Here is a 7,100-nt window from a genome sequence, read left to right on the forward strand (position 1 = left end):
CTCATCCTGTACTTTTGTAGATCACAATCGTCGAAAAAGTTCAGTCGAGTATATGGGTAGTCAAGCCACCGTTCCTCAACTTATTCTCCTACTCCATTAGTAATCTACTGTGACTAATGCAGTAAAACTAAAAGTGAGGCATGAATACTATGTTAGTGTTTTGTGATTATGTACAGTCGATTTCAGATTACTTTCTGCATGCAATTGAACAATTTATAATGTGATTGTTCGAACATATGAGCTAATTGTTTGCAACCTAGCTCCTTTACTTGTAAAACTAAATACTAGTACTAGCACAATAAATACTCACCCCTTTACTGTCAAACAATGCCAGCAGTGTACATGTAAATACTGCAAGTAGACATTCACATTATCATGTTTGCAAGTCATGTGTGTGAATTGTTCAAAAGCAATCTAAAATCAACTGTGTTAGTACTACTTGAGTGTGTACTGGAGTCTGTTCTGACAGTGTTGTCACAGTGCTTGCTACAATTTGTAACCACAAACAAAGTAATTACATATAGTTGCTTATTTTAAGTTCAGGGGCGTATCCAGGATATTTCCAAAGTGGCTTCCAGATTTAGCTGTGAGGTACAGAGGTCTGGGGATGTGCTCCCAGCCACTGACATATTTAGAAAGTGCTTCAAATATACTAGATTTTTGATTTCATGAATAGTAACTATTCCAATTTGTACTTGGTTCCTCATGATTTGTGGCTGGTTAGGTATATATGTGACCAGATTTTACAGAACCGAACCAAATCGCACATCAGGCAAAATCATACTAACACCACCAGTGGATAGCTACACTATCGTTCTACAAGCTTTGACCCCCAGCACTACTCAAACTACACGAGGCTGGTTTTAGTAGACGTCTTTTCTGGGTGATGTGGAGTGCCCAAATGGCGGTTTCAGGCCTTGTGAAGGACCTGGCTTGGCAAGAATCAGTGGTTTACTGGTGGACAGCCTTATAATGTTGGCCAGACATGTTCTCTGTAAATTTTGCTACATATCAGCCACTAATGAGCCAGTACAGCCCTGTAATCTCGTGTCTGGACTCCAACCGTGGTCTGCCTCCATTTTGAGGCCTATCTTTTGCCCTCCCCACCACCCCCCAGCCTCCACCCCTTTGTGAGCACTTGTGATACTACTTCGCTCGTCCAACTGCTCAGATTTTTTCTTATTTGGCGGGAAACTGTACAAGCAGCTACCAGTACTGGAAGTAGCTTGAAAGGTAACAGATTGATGCATCTTTTGTGTAAATTTCATACGCGTGCTTGCTATCCTTGGAGAGTTATGCTGGCTTCAATTCTTTAAAACCGTTTATCTCGAAACTTCTAATGTGCGATTTGGATCGTTTTTCCAAAATCCAGTCACATATTGTAGTGACCAAATACATTTCCAATTAAAATAATTTAGGTACTTCAAATTTCAACATTTTTAATACCCATTTTTAAATTTGTATTCTGTTATGAATGTTGTATTAGAGTACGTTTGACTGCTGTATTAGAGTACGTCAGACTTTTCTATTAGAGTATCTCAATTTTCTCTAAAGGTTTTTCAATACATAGCCTTAATCCACGTTTGAGGACTAATTGTAAGATTCCTATTAAACTGTAGCTATACTGCATGTTCATTAACACATTGGTAACTATTAAACTGCATGTGTGCATGTGTGTGGCTCACTACTGATAGGCTGGAGTGCTGCACCACCATAATGCTAGCATATTAAGTGGATATTATGAATACTACTGATACTCTCTAATAGAGCAGTTAGTGGAAACTGCAATTGAGCACTCCAATGCATTGTCCAAAGCTCCTTAGATCAATACTCTCTAACAGAACAGTCACTTTGTAGTCAATTACTCTAATTGAGCATTCACTGATTGAAACTTTCAAAGATAATTGTAAGAAATGTTTTTGAGCACATTGGGAACACTGAACAGCTTAACAGGCAAAAATGTTATGAAATTTTTCCCAGCCTTAAATCCAGGTCAGTCCATAAAACAGGTCAGATCTGGATTGCCTGCTCAAGTTACCCACTGAGCCCAGACAAAATGTGACATAGATGACCTTATTTCAACCATGTGTGTATGTGCTGTGCACGTTTGTGTGCATGTGTATAGTATGTAGAACTGAGCCAATAGTTTCCAAAACATTTGTTGATTATGTGTCATACACTGTTCCTAATCAGGGACGAAACTAGCACTTTAGTGATGCTAGTATGCCCAAAGTATCCTAATTGTAGAGGTCTAAACAACTACAAATGAAACCATTAATGGTGTCAAGGTACATTTCCTGATTTCAAGTACTGTATCGTCAATTATAGTCCGGACACTTATTATGTTCAGGCAAGTGTTTACCCTAGCCACAAGACTGGTGACTATAATTGACAAGACCAAAAATCATATTCCTTGGAATAAACAATATTCTCTTCTTGATATATTCCACATAGATTTCAAGTTTAAAGGAATGCTGTAAAATGCTTTTGCTTCACTGTTTTATACTAGGAGTTCCTGTGAAACCGGGCATTTATTTCTGTTGTACGACTCTATACTGTATCTAGCAACTACTGTGTGTATGATATAATTATATGGGACTGGCCGTAGTGCACCATTAGCAAAAATGTGAGTATCAAGACACACGGTAGTGTGTCGTGCAGCCCAAGAAGCCAGCGCGCAACACCCGTGAGTATATTGACAGGAAGAAAGAAAATGCAATTTGTGCACCTCCGTACCTCTGTGCTGCCTTGATGAAACAAGACGATTTTTGCTGTGAACACTCACTCCAACTTCAGCACTGCACATTCCAAATTTTAGCACAATCGCTTCACGCGTTCCCGAGATATTCGACTTCAAAAATTGGCTTAGTTTCTTCATTTTTTTCTTCTTATTTTTCTTCCTCTTTTCACACACTTACAAAAACTGCTATAAAACGCGAACGCCATATCCAATTGCCTTGAAATTGGCACACAGAAGGGGATATAAAGGCGCATCTCGGTACCAACTTTGGCTGGAATGCGATAAACAGGCAAAGAGTTATGAGCGATTATTCACGAAAAATAATACCAATATGTTGTCACGCCTACAGCGTAAACCGCATATGGAAAGAAGCTGAAAATCGGTGGGTGAATAGGTTAACTATTGAACCTCAAACCTTTTGTAGTTTTAAAGAAATCCAGCTAAAAACCAGGAAGATACAACGAAAAAACCAACAGTGTGTAACAATTATGCAATCGAGATTAGCTATTAAAAAACGACTGCTTGCCATGCCTACCAGATATATCGCTTGGAGTAATGCTTTGAAAATCACTGTTCAGATGGAGTAATCATCTTAGAAAGGATCTTCAATGGTGTAGAAGAATCAGACTTAAAGCCACGGAGTTATAACACGAAATCTAACTTGGTGTAGCAAGTGCGAGATCGAGATATCCTAATAGAGCAGTCACTCTAATAGAACAGTCACCCTGAAGAGAATTCAAGAGATCAGCTAGAAACAAGTAAGCTGTATAGAGATCAGCTACAAACAAGTCACCCTGTAGAGAGATCAGATAGAAGAAGTTACCTTGTGGGGAGTTCATGCAACTATGGAAAGAGATAGTTCAGCTAGAAGAAATCACCTTGTAGAGTTCAGCTACAAAGAAACCATCATGTAGAGAATTCAGCTACAAACAAATCTCCCTGTAGAGAGATCAGCTAGAAGAAGTTACCTTGTAGAGAGTTCAGCTAGAAAGAAATCATCATGTAGAGAGTTCAGCTGCAAACAAATCACCTATAGAGAGTTCAGCTTCAAACAAATCACCCTGTAGAAAGATCAGCTAGAAGAAGTCACCTTGTATAGAGAGTTCAGTTACAAAGAAACCACCATGTAGAGAGCTCAGCTACAAACTAGTGACCTTGCAGAGACATCAGCTAGAAGAAGTTACCTTGTAGAGAGTTCGGCTACAAAGAAACCATTCTGTAAAGAGCTCAGCTGCAAACAAATCACCTGTACAGAATTCAGCTACAAACAAATCACCCTGTAGAAAGATCAGCTAGAAGAAGTTACCTTGTAGAGAGTTCAGTTACAAAGAAACCACCATGTAGAGAATTCAGCTAAAAACTAGTTGCTCTGTAGAGACATCAGCTAGAAGAAGTTACCTTGTAGAGACTTTAGCTACAAAGAAACCATTTTGTAAAGAGCTCAGCTGCAAACAAATCACCTATACAGAATTCAGCTACAAACAAATCACCCTGTAGAGAGATCAGCTAGAAGAAGTTACCTTGTAGAGAGTTCAGCTACAAAGAAACTATTCTGTAAAGAGCTCAGCTGCAAACAAATCACCTGTACAGAATTCAGCTACAAACAAATCACCCTGTAGAGAGATCAGCTAGATGAAATTACCTTGTAGATAGTTCAGCTACAAACAAATCACCCTGTAGAAAGATCAGTTAGAAGAAGTTACCTTGTAGAGAGTTCAGCTACAAAGAAACCATTTTGTAAAGAGTTCAGCTGCAAACAAATCACCTGTACAGAATTCAGCTACGAACAAATCACCCTGTAGAGAGATCAGCTAGAAGAAGTTACCTTGTAGATAGTTCAACTACAAACAAATCTCCCTGTACAGAGATCAGCTAGAAGAAATTACCTTGTAGAGAGTTCAGCTACAAAGAAACCATCATGTAGAGAGTTCAGCTGCAAATAAATCACCCTGTAGAAAATTCAGCCACAAACAAATTGCCTTGTAGAAAGATCAGTTAGAAGAAGTTACCTCGTAGAGAGTTCAGCTACAAAGAAACCATTCTGTAAAGAGCTCAGCAGCAAACAAATCAACTGTACAGAGTTCAGCTACAAACAAATCTCCCTGTAAAGAGATCAGCTAGAAGAAGTCACCTTGTAGAAAGTTCAGTTACAAAGAAACCGCCATGTAGAGAGTTCAGCTACAAACTAGTGACCTAGTAGAGACATCAGCTAGAAGTAGTTACCTTGTAGAGAGTTCAGCTACAAAGAAACCATTCTGTAAAAAGCTCAGCTGCAAACAAATCACCTATACAGATTTCAGCTACAAACAAATCACCCTGTAGAGAGATCAGCTAGAAGAAGTTATCTTGTAGATAGTTCAGCTACAAACAAGTCACCCTGTAGAGAGATCAGCTACAAACTAGTGACCTTGTAGAGACATCAGCTAGAAAAGTTACCTTGTAGAGAGTTCAGCTACAAAGAAACCATCATTTAGAGAGTTAAACTTCAAACAAATCACCTGTAGAGAGTTCAGCTACAAACAAATCTCCCTATAGAGAGATCAGCTAGAAGAAGTCATCTTGTAGAAAGTTCAGGTACAAAGAAACCACCATGTAGAGAGTTCAGCTACAAACTAGTGACCTTGTAGAGACATCAGCTAGAAAAGTTACCTTGTAGAGAGTTCAGCTACAAAGAAACCATTCTGTAAAGAGTTCAGCTGCAAACAAACCACCTGTACAGAATTCAGCTACAAACAATTCAGAGATCAGCTAGAAGAAATTACCTTGTAGATAGTTCAGCTACAAACAAATCAGAGATCAGCTACACTGCTTGAAGGTTCTTAGTTTACTAATTTGTTAAGATGACTTACTGTAGTTATACTGATAGTAAAGTGTCAGTAAACTTAAGTATATGGAACATAATTATTTTACTAAGTTTTAAACTCTCAGTAAAACATCAGTGAATGCGGGTTTACTGAAAAACTACTAAATAACAAACAATTAACTGTTCCATATACTGGGGATATACCACTGTAGTAAACTAAGATACTTCAAGTAGTGCTAGAAGAAATTACCTTGCAGATAGTTCAGCTACAAACAAATCACCCTGTAGAAAGATCAGTTAGAAGAAGTTACCTTGTAGAGAGTTCAGCTACAAAGAAGCCATTTTGTAAAGAAATCAGCTGCAAACAAATCACCTGTACAGAATTCAGCTATGAACAAATCACCCTGTAGAATGATCAGCTAGAAGAAGTTACCTTGTAGATAGTTCAGCTACAAACAAATCTCCTTGTAGAGAGATCAGCTATAGAAGAAATTACCTTGTAGAAGGTTCAGCTACAAAGAAACCACCATGTAGAGAGTTCAGCTGCAAAGAAATCACCCTGTAGAAAATTCAGCCACAAACAAATTGCCCTATAGAAAGATTAGTTAGAAGAAGTTAGAGTTCAGCTACAAAGAAGCCATTCTGTAAAAAGCTCAGCTGCAAACAAATCAACTGTACAGAATTCAACTACAAACAATTCACTCTGTAGAAAGAGCATCTAGAAAAAGTCACCTTGTAGAGTATTCAGTTACAAAGAAACCACCATGGAGATTTCTGTAATCAATACCATCATGGAGATTTCTGTAATCAATATAATGTATTATATATATATATATGTATATATATATATATAATTTGTACATTTACTGATAAAATATTTAAAGTACATCCACTTCATCTTTTCTTCTTCCTGTGGAAAAGAAAAAAGATAGGTTAGAAAAGTCCCAAAGCCGGCCATAGGCCGGCTTTGGGGTATACAAATACAAAAGGAAATGAAATCTAATCCAAAACAGCCAAGCTGTAAAAAAACAGTGCGGCCCTCAGAAAGGCTATGGTGAAAAAAGATGTGAAATCCAAGGTGGCGGCCAAGAAATGGCTGTGATGGTAGGTTAATGGTAAAAATTTTAATAATGACAATTCGGGTTAATTTTGTGCCAATTGACCAAGCGGCACCAAAATTCACCTGAATTGTCGTTATTAAATTTTTTACCATTAACCTACCATCACAGTCATTTCTTGGCCGCCACCTTGGATTTCACATCTTTTTTCACCATAGCCTTTTTGAGTGCCGCACTGTTTTTTTTACAGCTTGGCTGTTTTGGATGAGATTATTTTATCATTAAATTTCATGATTTACTTTCTTGTTTGTTTAGCGTCAAATTATGTTCAGCCAATGTAATAGCACTGAGAGAGGTATGTGGACTATTTTGTATATTTCTTGAAGTAAAATGTATATTTTCTTATTCACAGGCATTCTGAGAGACTGAAGTCAAGATATTGGGCCAGAGGCTGAGGGGTGCATAAGAAAAGTGAAGGAAGAGAACATTTAAGTAATAT

The 7,100-nt window shown here is 37.9% G+C and overlaps 1 long non-coding RNA gene across 1 annotated transcript; it reads left to right on the plus strand.

The window, feature by feature from the left end:
• Positions 1 to 7,100, plus strand: LOC136244083 (uncharacterized). Its single transcript, XR_010695050.1, has 3 exons — positions 1 to 133; positions 6,917 to 6,956; positions 7,014 to 7,100. It is a non-coding gene; the product is annotated as an uncharacterized lncRNA (long non-coding RNA).

Source organism: Dysidea avara, chromosome 2, assembly GCF_963678975.1.
Source record: "Dysidea avara chromosome 2, odDysAvar1.4, whole genome shotgun sequence".
Lineage (NCBI taxonomy): Eukaryota > Metazoa > Porifera > Demospongiae > Dictyoceratida > Dysideidae > Dysidea > Dysidea avara.